This window comes from Metopolophium dirhodum, chromosome 3, assembly GCF_019925205.1.
Source record: "Metopolophium dirhodum isolate CAU chromosome 3, ASM1992520v1, whole genome shotgun sequence".
NCBI lineage: Eukaryota > Metazoa > Arthropoda > Insecta > Hemiptera > Aphididae > Metopolophium > Metopolophium dirhodum.
Window position 1 is genome coordinate 31,929,232 of NC_083562.1, and position 15,583 is coordinate 31,944,814.

At 28.3% G+C, this 15,583-nt stretch overlaps 1 protein-coding gene across 4 annotated transcripts in view; it reads left to right on the forward strand.

The window, feature by feature from the left end:
- The first annotated feature begins 568 nt into the window (after window positions 1–568).
- LOC132941555 (uncharacterized) overlaps window positions 569–15,583 on the forward strand; it is a 69,862-nt gene continuing 54,847 nt past the window's right edge. For 2 of the 4 annotated variants that reach the window (XM_061009655.1, XM_061009657.1), the window contains exon 1: window positions 569–900. The gene's annotated coding sequence lies outside the window, so the exon portion shown is untranslated. Of the gene's footprint in view, window positions 901–11,817; window positions 12,249–15,583 lie in introns of those variants that run through there. The other 2 variants (XM_061009656.1, XM_061009658.1) reach the window with 1 other exon arrangement.

Below are 15,583 nucleotides of genomic sequence, written 5' to 3' on the forward strand. Positions count from 1 at the left end.
GACTACTTATTGAGTATATCATATTAAATTTACTAGGGGACCTACTGGCTACCACCCACTCCTCTATTTAAGAAAAAGGCCATGGTCTCTGAAATTACCGTTCGCCACGCCACTGGTCCTGTATTTGATCTAAAGTGTGCAGTTTTTGAATTCAACGACATTTTTTCTGTTATATATAATAATATAATTAGATATACCCTTTATAGTTTTTAGGTATTATAGTGGTATACATTAAAAATTAAAATGTTTAATAAATTGCATCTTTATACAATAAATAACTTTGAATTCTGATTTCTGAGTGAAAATACGTGATAGGTATACGTAGGCTTAAATTGTCTTGTGTAGACGTGTATATGTATATACATGCGTATCTATAATATGTACACCTATTATGATATCGTTTATTAATTATTATTATTGTGTGCATGTAGGTATACTATAGGTACCTGCAGATAGCGGATATACGATGGTCGCGTCTTCGTCGCGGCGTGATACAGACACACGGTATACAATTATGTACCTATAATAGGTAACAATAAACACAGAGTAATAATATTATGGGTTTTAGTCAGGTGCGCTCCCACAACGACAACCGGTCCAGTGTTGGCCACGGCGCCAGTCAGTGAACAGCGCTGCGAATCTCGTGATTTACGCGCGGCAAAAACGTGTAGGTACGTCTAATAATAATATACGCAGCATATTATAATGTTGCACGTGCGTGAGTGCAGTGCGAGTGCAGCGGATCGGGCGTTTGAATAGCTCAGAAATATTTTCGTCATGCTCACGGCTGTCATATAGGTTGTTGGGTGCCGGGCATTCCGATACCACAACATACTTAGGTACTTACCTACGCACGTAAGTGCGACAAACGAACACAATATACCTATCTACAGTAAAAACGTGAGTACGAACCTATAATACCATAAATTTATAATAATATACAAATAGGTATATATTATATAATATTTTACACTGAGGCGTATTTGAGGAAAGGTCGCATAGGTGCGCAGACATTATATTCTTGGCAGATATATGTCTTATTTATTTATATTTTATGAATTATACAAACAAATTTTACCAAATTTTACCAAATTTTACGTTTTTCTTCTACAACCCCTTGTTATTGAAGTAAAAACTAAGCTTGGGTAACCCTACCTATAACTTAATTTATCTTAAAAAACATACCATACACACAAATAACAATTATACCATATTATTTATCATTTTTATTAATAATATCATAATTTACGTAAAATAATAATAAATAAATTGATAATCAAAGACTATGTATTAATATACATACAAATATTCATTCAGTGAGATATCAATTATACGTTTAGTATATAAAAACCACAGAACATATATTATTCTGTAATAAATTATCGGGATAGATAACGCCATAACTGAAGGTATGTATACAAATATACATAATATATTATATTATATACAATACTTAACATCTATCTCAGGACATGTATTTTATTTCATGTTTTTTTTCCAATTGATATATTAAATTATATTATATTATCATCTGTGATATTAAAATAAGTATGATAAAAAAAAAAAAAAAAAATAGCAGAGTAGCAAACTGGTTATTCTATATACTACCCTGCGCGCACACCGATTGGAAAGGGTATAAGGGTGGAGCGACCCCTCCCCGATACAGGATTGGTATTTTTTATTATTGAACGATAAATATTAGCTCGTCATTTATTTTATTTTTGCTTATATATTATTTTACCACCAGAACTATTTATTTTTTGTATATTTGGTCATTCTTTTTAAAAAGTAATTAACTTCAACTAATATTTATATTTTGTTGGTGACCTTCTCCCTATTGTCTATTCAACATTTCTAAATATTATAATAATATGATAAAATAAAATAAATATATATATATATAATATGTATGTACCGGTGTAATGCAAGACCTTCATTATTTCAAAATCAAATATGTTTTTGAAAATATTTTTTTACAATTTCAAGTCGTTAAAAACATTTTCTGAAAAAAAATTTTATATTTTTTTATTGTTATCATTAAATGGATGATACGGGGTGTGCATATAATAAAACAATTATGACTACTACGAGTCACGCAAAATGACCGAGAGTAAGTATAACGGCCGCTGCCACTAGTTCTCGGATGGGTGACCACCCGGGTTCGTATAGTACGCAAAAACCTTGCCCACACATACACGTGTTTTAAACCGTTCCAACCGTTCCAATCTTACCGTACCAACCCTACCGACCTTACAGGCTAATGACCTCAGTCATCGAAGCCTTAATCCAGTAAAAAAATAAATAATAATAATAATACAATTATGAAAGTGTAATATTATGTAATACATGTATTCGGTTTCTGTTCGCAATGAACAAATATTATTATACATACGTGAATCTTTTACACATGCACTCCGCAAGAGCTTTTATAATAATTAAAATATTAACCAAATGTGGCCCCCCTCTCAAGCCAGAGAAACTCCCCACGGCCATCGTAGCGTCACCGTCTCAAAACATCGCGAATCTGATTGCATTGGTCTGCACTCCGCAGATAACGGATTAAACGTAAAAACCCCGGTTGTTGTCCGACAATAATAATGCATCACTTTCAAATACATATAATATTAATTTAATGATACTGTTAAACAATTTTATAGTAACTTGATATGATACATTAATTTGTAATATACTTATATCACATTATGTCGCGCCTTTCGAAAATCGTTAATACATCCTATGCTTAGCAAATCGCTGTAGGTAATTTGTTTTTAACCGAATGGAATGTATCTATATTATTTACACATAGCATATAATACTATAATATACTATATTATATATTTATATATAGTTATATGTTTTCACTTGTATTCAAATGTAGAAAACTCTTGATCTGTTGTGATTTCCGGTATAAAGCGTTATTCTTTCAAATTCTACATTTTAAAATTATTTTCGTCAAAGACAAAATCGATTTTATAGTGTTAATAATGCAATAATATAATATGAATTATACATAAAATATGCGAAAATCGGTGCATCCATCCATTGATTGCTTATTCCCAAACGACTCCCGTCAAAAAAGGTTTCACCCAAATTTACCCAATATTTTTCAATTTTTGAACGCTAACGTTAAAAAAAATCACTCTCACATTTTATAATATCAATTATATGATTTTTTATCTAATTTTTATAATTTACTTACTATGAAAACACTAACACATTTTATAATATCAAATATTTTTAATTTGTATTCACGGTATCAAATAGGTACCTATATAATTTTTTAATTTACATAGAATATAAATTTAAAAAACACCAACACATTTTTAACCAAACCTCTTTTAAGACAGTCCTGAGTCTGTATGAAGTGGGAAGGAATTTGTGTGTGAAATTCGAAGTCATTTGGAAATAGAAATTGTTGTAAATTGTAAATTGGGAGCCGAATGGTCTACGTCCGCGAAAATATGCAAAATAAAACATGGATTATATTTTGTATCAACATTCGTGTACATAACTAACCAAATTTGTAAAAGGGTGATGATATTGAAAAAAAAAATAACATATCGATGCATATAAATAAATTCTAGTAACAAATAATAAATAATTTGGATGAAATTCGATTTTTATACTTAAGAATTATCAGAAAAACATTTCATTTTGAAATATGAAATAAAAAACTGGGGAGGTACTCTGTTGTATCTTAGGTATTTTGTCACTGAGATTGTAACCGTAATGAATTTGTTTATTTTAAATCCAACAATAAATCATTGTATACGAGGAAAACAATTCTGAGCGGATACATAGTCTATATCAGCTTATATGCACACGATTATTCACGGTTTTGGTAAAATTGTGAATTTTTAAAACGCTTATGAAAAATCAATGTTGATTTTATGCTGAATTTAATTTTTAATTTTACTAAGAACATTTTTTGAGGAATTTTGTATTCAATTTTCAATTCTATAAAAGAATTAAAATTAAAAACCTTACGAATTTGTAACTACCTACATAATAACTTGAACTTCAAATGCTTGTAAGAAATTGTGACGATCTATTTTTGATATTTTTGAATTGTTATTAGACCAATGTATGAGGAACTTTATATTCAATTATCAAGGTTTTTGACTTAAGTTAAGTCAAAAAAAAATTGTTATAAACATAAATCGAAAACTAAATGAGTTAAGTAGAAACATTTAAATGGCTATGAATAAATACATGGTTCAAAAGTGACAAAATATTTTTAAAATTTTATCATAATATTGTCTAGAACATTTTTATATTGATATTTGGGATAATTTCAAGTATACGGTTATTATTTTAGTTTCTGAGCGAATCTATGAATCTATTGATTTTACAATGATGTGCGTTTTTTTTATTTTTTTTTGTGTCTGTCATAACCTTTTAGGACAGTAAAAGTGCTTGGATTTTCTTCAAAAGTAACTTTTCTGATAGGAAAGTGAATCTAGTTGGTACTATGGAAAAGGCAGATGAAAAAAATAAAAAATCCTTAGTCACAGTTTTTATTTATAAGCATTTAAAGTTCAAATCTTGACAAAATACGGAAAAATCACGAAAATTAGCAAATTATTTTGAGTTGAGAATTCATAAAAATTTTTCTTTTTAAATCTAAGATTTGAAAATGTAATACAAGATTATCCATAAGTTTGTCTACCTTTATCAAAAAAAAAAATGTCTACAAGAAAGTCATATTAAACTTTTATGAGCGTTTGAAATTCATATTTTTACAACATTTGATATTCATTCGATTTCTCATGTAACGATTTTCTTATTTTGTTGTAATTAAAAAACGTATAACTGTAGATACTTGAAAATGTCACTGAATATTTGTATTAGCATTTTCTATACACGTTTAAATTTTGAAAACAATTTGACTCTTTTTGAGCTGTTTACGGACATTGTCAGTTTTCAATTTTTTTAGTTTTTTTTTCTATAAATATCAATAACATTTTATTTGTTGGGTAAAAAAACGTGAAAATTTAATATAAGGCTCCTGATATATTGTTCTAATAGCAGTTGAAAAATATTAAAAATACATAGGCACAGCTTTTTTTTATAAGCATTTAAAGTTCAAATTTTCACAAAATTTATCAAATTTATAATTTAATAATTATTTTGTAGTAAAAATTTATAAAATGTTCAACTTTTATGGCTAAGGATTGAAAATTGAAATCAAGGCTCCACGTAAATAGGTTATATATAAATTACTTTATTCACAATAATATCATCAAATATACTTGGTAATATCATAGGCTGACTGACCGTTTTTGCTCAGAATCGTTTTTCTTATACAATGATATTATATTATCATTGAATTCAAATTTAACACCATCCATTACAGTGACCCACTTGTAACCTACTGTACAGCAGAGCGACATCCACTTACCCACCTTTTTAGATTTAAGTACCTAAAACAAAAAACCCGAAAATGGTTTTTTTTAATAATTTCTGGGAATTTTTTACTTTTAACATCAAACTAAATCCAATTTGCTACCAAAGACCAACCCCAATATTGAATTTTTTTTTTTGCAATTTATAATGTTTTTGGACGATGGACTCATTAAAAACATATAATTCTAAAACCAATACATTCATCGCTCTGCTCAAAATATAAAATACTTACCTATATATGGTGTAATTCAAAATAGTAAAAAATATGATTTTTTCCCTAAAAATGTTGTTTGAATCACTCCAAATGATGTAATATAAATATTTCTAAAAGCCTTAATACTTATTTCAAGATAACGAGTGTTTATACTGTTAAAATAATAACCCTGTATATATATATATATATATATATATTCATGCAGTAGAAATTTCATTAATTATCAATATAATAAACCTTAAATATAGTCAATAGTCATATTGAAGTCGTTTTTTTAAAAACTAAATCAAGAAAAATCAAAAAAGTATAAAATCCTTAAATTGATCCATTTAGCCAATTAAGTATAATTTTAGTAATCGAACCTTGTTGATATTTTGAGTTTGGATCGAATTGCAAACATGATACTTTTATATCTGCTATATACAATAGATACCTATTACCTACTTATATTTTTGACATTGGCATCGAACAATAAACTACTTCCCGAAAAATACTCACCCATCGGCCATAAATGTATTTTTTCAGTAGATATTATAACGTATCCTTATGTGTCGAGTGTTGACCCCATCATCATCATATTTCTAGGAACGTAATGTATATTATATATCTTTTACCCCCTTAGGGTACTATAATATATTAATATGATATAAAATTGTTCATGGGACTATCATAATTAATATACAATTTCGCATTTATTATTATATATACAATAAATTATATTCACCACGCTACCACCAGTCATCGATGTCTTTAATAAAATTAATAATATATTTATTATTACGTTATTAACAATGTCGGTTTTTCTGTCTGTTTCTTTGTTATTAATCAAATGAATAACCTTTGCATTTAAATTTTACAATTTATAGTACTTCATATATTAAATATTATAATATATGTATTTTAAACTTTTATATTTTTTTTAGGTTAAAGTTAAATGTATTAAAATACATGGGTTCACTCGTTTTATAATAGGTTTTAAAATACTTATAGGTAGATTCTCTAAATATTGAATGCACGTGCTATTTTGGTTAGCGTATATTGTGATTAAATTGCATTTAAAATTATTCGAGTATTTCTCAATTCTCGTACACAAATTGTACCTACTTCTAGAACAAGACTGTCACAATTCAAAATTAATTAATTTTGAGTTATTTATACATTCAAATATTTAAAAAAAATAGCTCTATATTAACAAGAACGCCACATTCAATATCATTTTTCATTTTATCTCCAAAAAGTTGTGTCAGTTTTGAATTAGATAATTTTTAAAGCAACACAGCCATATTTATTTTATATGGCAGTATAACAGTATATTATGTTATTTAATTTATTTAATTCATCACTGAAGTCAAAATTCAAGAGTGCCTTATTCTTGTACTATATAAAAACTCATTTTCGTATGATATTATCTTGAGTAGAAACAGAAATATAGTTTTGTGGCGGTATTGCATCTCAATATTTGTAATAGTCCAGCCATAATATTAAAAACGCCAGTCTTGTATTATCAATTAGACATTTTTTACTGCCACGTTTAAAAATGTCGCAGTTTTATATTCACATACAAGATTGTAAAATGCCATAAGTCTATTTTTTTGGGTTTAAGAGAGTATTTAATAATATTTTATGGAATCATAATCTAAAGTATGTTTATAAGTTTTTAAATTTTTTATTTCAAATACATCAGCAAAGAACTCTTCAAAATATTTTGGTTTTAAATTTTAAACCACTATTTCTCAAAATTATACACTAGAGGTGTGATTATTATTATAATGCTATACATTTTAAATAGATTTATTCTTATTTAAGACTCAACAACTAATAAATTCTGGGCGATTTTGATTATATATTAAAATACATTTAGTTATTAAAAATGTATACCTATACTTACATTGTAGGTTATTATAGATTCTATAGTTAACATTTTAACGATATAATAAAATAGGACAAAATATTTTACTTTTTATTTTTAAGGTTTATATGTTATAATATGTATTTAGGTATATACCTAATATTTTTTGTAGCTAGGTACGTATTGTTCGTCATAAAATATTTTAATATTTTGAGTTTACCTGAGATTCTGAGTGGACGTGGGGCAGCGAAAGTGAGTTCAATTTTGAAACAATGATGTCTTTGAGTATGTTATTTTTCGTTTTTCGGAAAACACTTTTTTTTAAGACAGTAGAATTAGTATAAAAGTTTTAAATGTTCCTATTATTTTTTTAAATTGCATAGTAGGTAATTCAAAACTCATTTGAAAACAATGACATTTGCAACACGTTTTATTTTTAACGGATTAGGTGTGTATATAATATATATATATATATATAGCCATATAGGTATATATACATGTTACATAATTATTAGAGGTTCCTAATTTAAAGTCGTGAAAAATATTAGAATGTTAGATTTAAATTTGGGGCTGCTTGTAAAACTTGACTAACAATTCGATTCAGATTTTTACCTGTACGATCATTAAAGCTGTCTATGTGAAATAAATACGATTAAATCACTTTGGTGATTGTAGAGTGTAATTATTGGATTCGGATTTCGGACTGAACGATTACTCGGATCAAGTATCGCCTGGGGATAGTGGTTTTTATTTTACAGAAACTACGTTTAACTGTTCAAGGCTTATAACAAAAATAACCATTTAATCATTTAAACTTTATTATAAACATTTTCAAAATCAACTTAGAAAAACTATTATGGAAATTACTGTAATAATATAATATAATATACGGGTGTGTTAAAAATTAATTTAAAATCTTGTATATTTAAGAAAGGGTTTAATTATAGGCAAGGGCTTACAAAACGATTCATTCAGTAAAATCGATTATATAATATTATTTATGATAATAAACATTAAACAATAATGTATAATACTGATGTATACAGAGTGATTCACCAAGCAAAAACTCCCCCCCCCCCCTTTTTCATTACCTACCTAATAATGAATTTATTCGAAATTCTGATTTTTGGAATTTTTAAATATACTTAGTGAAAAACCATATTTTTAAATATACTACTTAAGAAGTGTCCACTCCTGTGACGTTACAAACTTCTGTTTTTCTAATGAGAACTCACCTTTTTAACATAAAATTATTTAGTAGATGATATTATTAAACATTTTGATATAAGTACAAAATATGTACATAATATAATATTATTATATAATGAAAAATTTGAACGAGTATAGTTTTTCAGTTGTTAAAATGTTGAATCTAAGGACAATTGTATTTAAAAATGATTTTATAAAAATGTAAAACATATGTAGTGGTTTGGCGTGGTGCGTTGGCTGCTATCAGTCACGTAATGTAAGTGAGAGTAAGTAACGTCCGCTGCTACTAGTTCCCGGATGGGTAACCACCCTGGTTCGTAGTAGCAAAAACCCTGCCACATATTATACACGTATTGCTTACCTACTGTAACAACCGTAACAACCTTACTGTACAAATCCTACCAACCATAGTCCTTAGTCAATAATCCTTACAAATAGCTAATGGCCATCATAGTTGCTGGGCTCAGGTTCAAAAAAAAAGTATATAATATTATGTAATGTTGGAGTGTAATATTTATATTTTATCATACTTGGACCGATTTTACAAATAATAAACGTTGATGGATTTATATTAATGAATAAAATCTTCATATCACCATGTCTCCATGGACCTATATCCTTTGTATACAAAATTAAATAACTCAAAAACTATTCGTTCGAATAATTTTTGTTTAGATAAGTACGTAAAATCTGCTAAATATAATTATTATAAGTAAAAAAGGCGTTTCTCGTTTAAAAAACTGCAGAAGCTTGTATCTCCACCACAGGTCACTTTTTAAGTCAGAGGTTCCCACCTTTTTTTGTCACCTTAGTTATTTTCTAAAAATTCGGAGGCACCCTATATGGCTATAATGCTATATACTTCATACTCAATGGTAATATATCATAGTATAGTATTTATATTTATATTTTGTAACTTTGTTTATATTTAGCTAAAAGCCTAAGTATACACAAAATGAGTGGGTATATACACTTATTTATTATATTTTATAAAACAAATTATTACATTGAACATTAACTATATAATATTTTTATTTTTAATTATTATTATACAATATTATTTGATTATCAAGATTAATTAAAAATGAGGTAACTTATGAAACTAATGTGACACTTGGATTTTTTTTTACATAAATTTTTTATTCGGGTTCGAATAGTTGAAAGACATACTCTCATTTATTCTTCAATGAATGGAAAATCCTTGTTCACATAAATACAACGTCGAAAACGGCATTAATATACTTTTAGAGGTTTTTGCCAATTTTAGTGTGCATACTTTCAACATAAATCCAAAATTTATTTAATGGAACATTTTTCTATTTTGATAAAAGAGTTCGATTGTTTCGTATTTTACCGAGCTCTTCTTCTTCTTGGTTGAATTCACTTAAACTTATATTTTTATCAAATGGGTCATTTATCCAATCATATTTGGAAATATCTAAATCGGGAAAATACTTTATAAACTCTCTTCTAAGGTAGTTAAATGCTCCATCACAAAAGTCATAACTTCGGAACTTTCTGGTGTCACAGATAATAAAGGAAACATCTCTAATTGATTTTTGCACACATTTTTTTTCAGATTTTTAATTTATCTATAAGAGTAAATAACTTATTACACGATGTTAATATATTTTAATTTGGTCCTTGCATACTGATAATTTTGCCAACCATTTTTCGTTCGTCAATAACTCATAAAATTTGGGTACATTTTCAAGAGTAAAAACACGATAAATTCATCTTTTAATTCGTGTACTCTGGACAAAACTTTACTACGAGATAGCCATCGTATACTTCTGTATGTAAAATAAGTTTAGTAAATTGTGATTCCACTGCTTCACATAATAAAGAAAAAAACTCGTGATTTTAATGGTCTCGTTTTAATAAAATTTACAATTTTTACCACATCATCAAGAACATTTTTTAACTGAGGACCGATAGTTTTTGCTATTAATGTTTCTCTATGAAGAAAACAGTGTTCTGCAAGTATATTTTTATTACATTTTTTTACCGCTGAAATAAAACCTTTAATAGAACCAATCATACTATTAGCGCCATCAGTACAAATTCTAAAACAAGATTCCCAAGATAAATTTAATAATTTATGATAAGGATCAATAATATTAAACGCATCAAGATTTAAGATCAGTTGTCGTTTCCTTCATTTCTTTGCAGCAAAAATATTATTCCATAATAATATTATCATTATTAATAATACATTTTTCGTGAAATCGTTTTTTCTTAAGGAGAATATATCAAATAATTTCACGACACCCTAAATTTAAGTTCACGTCACCTCTGCCTTACGTAGTATAAAAAATCACTAACATTTAAAAATATGGTCTTTAAGTAAATATTCAAAATCCAAAAATCAAATCTTGAATAACTGCATTATTGAAGTAAGCAAGAGGGAGGGGGTTGATCAAGGTTGGTAATCACCCTGAATTATCATGTATACTATAAATTGAGTTTTTTTTTAGACCGATAACAAAATATTATTTCGAGAACGCACATAAATAGAACATTTTCTATATAGGCACGTGTTGAAAATATGTTAGTAAATTAAATAAACGTAATGAATGTATAATGAATACTAATCATTTTGATTGCTGCGGCAGACGTATTGCTAGGGTCCATATAATGTATTGTAAATGTAATAATGTATTTTGGCACATCTATATATTATGCGTACATTAACGTCAACATTATTAAGGCATGGGCATGATGTACACCGAGTATAAAGTATATTTAGTGTTTAAATAGTGTACAATTATTATTAACGACGGACCTGTGAATTATTAGAGTCAATTGGTGGCGACAAGAGGTCATGGTTCTGCTGCAGGTGGCGCAGACTGTTTCGACGCCTATAAAATAATAATAATAATATCATTATTATTATTTATTGCTACCCGTGTAATATTATATAAATACTTATAATAGACGAAGACCATTTAAATCATGCTTTACATGTATAATTATTCGCCAATTGGTTTTCATTTAACGAAAATTTCCCACTCGAGTTTCACGTCTGTATCTGACCTTCTTGTCATTATCATCATTACCTGCAGCCCACGTATTTACAACAAAACATTATAAATCGATAGCATATAGGAAATCTCAGACGCACGCCGCGTAGATCCATATTATAATTGACGTCCGGCGGCTGCTGTGTAACGCTGTACCTATACTTAAGACGCACAAACGTGCGTATAACATATTATAATAATATAATATTATTGCAGTATATAATGGTGTACGAGCACCAACGACGTACTTTGTGGACGATATTATTATTATTATTATAATTATTATTTATTGCCGTTGTGTGCGAAATTGTACGAATTCGTCGTGACTGAAACACAAACGGGAATTGCTAGGGCCGTTTAACGTTTTTGTTTTTTTCGTTTCAATTATTATTAAAAACGTATAAAGTAATACTACATAAGATGATCCGTCTCCAACATTGATTCGGTTCGACAATATTATATAATATAATTTCATATCATACACATAAAAGCGTTTACCGTCGAACGTCGTGTTTCATAGCCTGCAGCAGATGACGACAAATAATAAGTGAGTTTTTTTTGTGACTATTACGATCAATCGTCCCATAGAGGCGAGTGATGACGACTGCGGCAGACGAGCCCTGCGTATTATATATCGGTAGCACTCGTAGGGTTGCCATATTTTATTCAAAATTATTATCCAGGAAACTGCAATGACTTCTCCCCCCACCCTGTCGAAAAAAAAGTCACGAGGCTGATGGTAATAACTAGTTTAGTGATTCACACACTATAGCTGTACCCGAGTATCCGACCATCCTATCAGCCCACGTTTCAATGATATTGTATACAATTGATACATTTCCCTATTTTTCCAATATGTTTTGTTTTAAAAATGTTATAATTTTTAACGAAGCACACATTAGTACATTACACATCAGTTCTTATAGGTAATTACCTAAACACAGTAATACTCGTTTTTAGAAATCGGAACGAATGACAACCCTAATTATAGTGTATTTGAAGGAATTTGACAATTTATTTCACTCTGTTCGTATATATATAATATATTAATATAAATGTATAAATTGCCAAAATAGGTAAACACAATATTAATATTATGTACGCTAAATTTAAGGTAGCAAGATGTCCCGTTTTATACGGAAAACTCCCGTAGGTACTTTAAAAGTCTGTCCCGGTATCCCAAAGACAAATACTTTCAGAACGCTTAATTTTGCTGTTTTAAAAAATATGTAAAGACAATTACAACTGCAATATTAGACGCCAAAGATGTATCAACTTCTATCAGTTATAAGCATATTAATATCATTGAAAAAAGATATTAAAAATATGGTATGTAAGGTTTTTCACAAGTATATTTAAAAAGTAAAATTAAATCTTAAAATCAAATACTGATGAACACTATTACAATGATTACTTTTGACTTACTTTTTTAGTTCTGGATCGGTTCCCGTGGTAAATGTGCTCAAAATGTGTAATACCTAAATACACAGATAGTCCAGTTTTAAAAAGTTTGACTAATAATCAAACCTTATGATTAAGATAATAGAAGTATTTTTAAATTTTAAGCTATAGATATAAATTATATTATTGATTATACTCTATTGCAAATGTAAAAAAAAAAGAAAAATATTTTTAATAAAAACGCTTTAAAGCAGGTGGCAGGTTTTACACTTAACATTACATATCTGATTAATGCGTATATATTTAGTTCTTTCAGTCAACTATTTATAGTGAAAACCTAAGAATGGTGATAAATGATATAAATTGTATATTATAATTTATAAATAATATAGATGCCTATCAAATATCTTTTAAGATTTCAATTATTTTTATTATATTCTCCATATATATAAAAATAAAATAAAAAAATAATAATCTTGTCTTGGATAAAACCGATAAATTAAAAAATATAAAAAGTAAATAGGTATGGAAAAAAACTTAGCCAATAAAAAACCAATAAAATTTATACTGACTTTCGAGAGAACAAGATACACGACCACTTTACCCCATAACCCCGAGTATTTGAAAACCCAAACAATATATGTATACATCAACATCATGCAACATGCGATTTGAATGAATCGAATAAATGACGTAGTTGTGTCATAGAGGGAGGGGAGATACTATAATAATCATCGGATAATTTGCGTAGGTATAACAAAACGGGTTGATTTTGAGAGGTAAAACTCTGTATATATTGTTACATTATATATATATATAATATATATATATATACGCCTCCCTCCCATTTCCACCAGAAAGCTCCACTCATCGATTTCCGCGGCGAGTTCAACTCGTAAAACGACTCGCCCTGTGCAGCTTAAAAACCGTACATGATAAACTTTTACTTATAATACTTGCGCATTATGTTTTATGCCACTGCCGCTTTAAGTAATTCTAAAACGGTGAGCAGTAATATATTATGTGTGTGTCTATAATATTATAGTCATCTATATACAATTGTATTATAGGTAGCTTATAATGACATAATATCTATAGTAGCTGGTAGAATAAATGCTGTCGAATTATTAGAATAATATGCGAATGAAAACTATAAAATGGTTTCATGCCCTAAAAATTCTAAATATAATGCACTTACTTGTTTTTATATTAAACAATTTTTAAACAAAAAAATATTTTAAAATTATATATAAAAACGTTTTCAGTATAACTGCACAATATCACATCTTTGACGTGGACTTTAAATCTGAAAAAATACAGCGTCACGCATCGATTTCAGATTCTAGACAGACTATTGAAGAGCGGAGAATTATAGTGATTCTAAAATATATTATAACGTATACGTTACCACCGTCCCTTTTTATCTTAATTTTTACGTAATATAGATAAGTTCAAAAAAATACTATCGTTCAATAAATAAATAATAATATTCAACTATTTGTAATTTATCTTTTTTTTTTTTTTTTATTGAGCTTGAGCCCGGCAATTAGGGCCATTAGCTATTTTTGTTTATTGTTTGTAGGTTTTTTGTTGGTAGGGGGAGGAACACGTGTATGTTTGTTTTGGCAGAATTTTTGATTTGGGCATCCGTAGGTATCTGCCATGCCCGGGTGGGGGATGGCGGCACTTGTTCTCCGGACACCGTGACTTGCCCGAAGAAAAATGCCACTTATGGCCGAGGATCGAACCCGGGTCGGCTGCCGACGCCTTAGTCCGCTAACTATATAATACACGTGTATCCACCGTTTACGGTTAGAGGACAATATTACATAAACTGACATACGACTACAAATACATATAATATGGTTACTAGGGCTGGGATTTCGATGCACTTTTAATTTTTTTCCTGAGGTTGCTGTACGATGCTCGCCTAGTAACAAATTCGTAATATGGACTTTTCAATGAGAATAAGATGTACTTTGCATTTTTTGATTTTAATGCAATTTTCTTCATTTTTTAGGGCATTATTGGGTTTTTGGGGCATTATTGGAGTTTTTTGGTCCAAAATTCAAACTTTTATTTTATTTTAAATTGTACACGCTATCACGAGTTTTATATAAATTTATATATTTTTAATCTATCAAAATAGTTTAAAAAATATTTAGTTTAGCCTATAGAGAAATTATTTTAATCACTTTTTTATCACTCATATTTTACAATGTATTAAAAATAAAAACAATTTACCTGCATTTTTTTAGTGCATTATTTAGGATTTTTAGGGCATTAAAGCATTTTTTAGGGCTTTATATGGTATAACATTCCCAGCCCTAATGATCACATTTAAACCATTTATGATCAAATCCTGCACTATTCGTATAATTTGAATTACAATATTATACAATATTATTATACGCTGAATGTCTGTGTTTCATTATTATGGGTGATCTATTCAACGTACAACACACATTATTTTAAAAACTG